Source organism: Ranitomeya variabilis, chromosome 5, assembly GCF_051348905.1.
Source record: "Ranitomeya variabilis isolate aRanVar5 chromosome 5, aRanVar5.hap1, whole genome shotgun sequence".
NCBI classification, from domain to species: Eukaryota; Metazoa; Chordata; class Amphibia; order Anura; family Dendrobatidae; genus Ranitomeya; species Ranitomeya variabilis.
The window spans coordinates 169,822,669-169,825,204 of record NC_135236.1 but is presented as its reverse complement, the minus strand read 5'-3'; the positions used below and the strand labels follow the sequence as shown (position 1 = coordinate 169,825,204).

The window sequence follows — 2,536 nt, the reverse complement described above, 5'->3', positions numbered from 1 at the left end:
AAGCTTTGAGTCTAAAAATAAAAATGCAATTGTGTTTTTACATAACTTTTTTTTTTTTATTTCCCTACTAAAAAAAGTGCACAGTAAAGCCATATCTTTAAAACTATAGTGGGCATAAATTCTCAATAAATCACATCCACTTTGCTTGGACAGTAAAACGCCGCAGAATTCCTCCCACCTCTCCCCACCCAATGAAAATGAGGAAAAGGCGCCATATTTACTATACTTGTGAACACGGCCTTATGTTTGATGACTCCGACTTCTCTTTACTTGATCAATCTCCTGTATTTCTAGTTGTAAGCTGATCAGGAAGGCATTAAAGAGTGTTAGCGGAGAGGGTGTATTGTGGAGGGTGAGGGGTGTACAAAGCTTGTGAGGAGCAGAGTAACTTACTTCTATCCGGGAAAACCAAATCCTTGCCTGCCACAATGGCCAGAATCGCACTGAGCTTACGAAGTTAACCACCTCTTAAAACTTGGAGGCATTGAACATTCCTGAGTTTGATCATTCCTGGCTTTTACCACAATTATGACTTTTAAACATGTTTCTGTTTTTTTCTACTTTTATTTTTCACAATTAGCATTCATATTGTGATTTTACTAAGTATTAAAAGTTTGCGAGCCAGCCAGGAGTCGAACCTAGAATCTTCTGATCCGTAGTCAGACGCGTTATCCATTGCGCCACTGGCCCGTGCTGCAGGGTGCTAGAACTTATGAAGTCTGCAAGACGAGGGGACCTCACTCCTTCCATCTTGTTTAATTATAAGTATCTGTACCTTATGTTATATCCAGTGGCGTAACTACAAAGTTATGGGCCCCGGTGCGAACTTCCAAATGGGGCCCCCCCCCCTACCCCCCCTACCCCCCCCTACCCCCCCACCTTCCCCCGCCCCCGCAACCCCCCCACCTTCCCCCGCCCCGCTTCCCCTAGATACGCCTCGGACTGTTGCAGGAATCTCCTGCACTGCAACATGGTGTTGGGTGCCAGCACAGCCCGCACAGTGGTATATCCAGCACAGCCCGCACAGTGGTATATCCAGCACAGCCCGCACAGTGGTATATCCAGCACAGACCGCACAGTGGTATATCCAGCACAGACCGCACAGTGGTATATCCAGCACAGACCGCACAGTGGTATATCCAGCACAGCCCTCACAGTGGTATATCCAGCACAGCCCGCACAGGGGTATATACAGCACAGCCCGCACAGGGGTATATACAGCACAGCCCGCACAGGGGTATATACAGCACAGCCAGCACAGGGGGTATATAGAGCACAGCCCTCACAGTGGTATATCCAGCACAGACCGCACAGTGGTATATCCAGCACAGACCGCACAGTGGTATATCCAGCACAGCCCTCACAGTGGTATATCCAGCACAGACCGCACAGTGGTATATCCAGCACAGACCGCACAGTGGTATATCCAGCACAGACCGCACAGTGGTATATCCAGCACAGACCGCACAGTGGTATATCCAGCACAGACCGCACAGTGGTATATCCAGCACAGACCGCACAGTGGTATATCCAGCACAGACCGCACAGTGGTATATCCAGCACAGACCGCACAGTGGTATATCCAGCACAGCCCGCACAGTGGTATATCCAGCACAGACCGCACAGTGGTATATACAGCACAGCCCGCACAGTGTTATATACAGCAGAGCCCGCACAGTGGTATATAGAGCACAGCCCGCACAGTGTTATATACAGCAGAGCCCGCACAGTGGTATATACAGCAGAGCCCGCACAGTGGTATATCCAGCACAGCCCGCACAGTGGTATATACAGCAGAGCCCGCACAGTGGTATATACAGCAGAGCCCGCACAGTGGTATATCCAGCACAGCCCGCACAGTGGTATATACAGCAGAGCCCGCACAGTGGTATATAGAGCACAGCCCGCACAGTGTTATATACAGCAGAGCCCGCACAGTGGTATATAGAGCACAGCCCGCACAGTGTTATATACAGCAGAGCCCGCACAGTGGTATATACAGCAGAGCCCGCACAGTGGTATATACAGCAGAGCCCGCACAGTGGTATATACAGCAGAGCCCGCACAGGGATATATACAGCAGAGCCCGCACAGGGATATATACAGCACAGCCCCCACAGGGGTATATACAGCACAGCCCGCACAGGGATATATACAGCAGAGCCCGCACAGGGATATATACAGCACAGCCCCCACAGGGGTATATACAGCACAGCCCGCACAGGGGTATATAGAGCACAGCCCGCATCTCATCCCCCCCCCCCCCCCCCGATAATGGCCCCACAGTCCGGTTAAAAAGAAAAAAAAAAAAAAACTCTCCTCACCTTTCCTTTTGCCCGCGCTGCTCCTGGCGGCTGCAGTCTGCCCAGGACACTGCAGGTGCGCGATGATATGACGTCATCGCGCACCCGCAGTGTACTGTCAGAGGCAGAGCGGGGAATGATGGGAGAGGAAGCGTCAGGTGACGCTCTCTCCTCCCATCATTGCATTGAACTATACCGGTGTCATAGACGCCGGTATAGTTAAATGCGGCGGC

At 51.1% G+C, this 2,536-nt stretch overlaps 1 non-coding gene across 1 annotated transcript; it reads right to left on the bottom strand.

The window, feature by feature from the left end:
• Nucleotides 1-617: 617 nt before the first annotated feature.
• On the bottom strand, nt 618-690 carry TRNAR-ACG (transfer RNA arginine (anticodon ACG)). The gene has a single exon. It is a non-coding gene; the product is annotated as a tRNA-Arg (tRNA).
• Nucleotides 691-2,536: the final 1,846 nt, after the last annotated feature.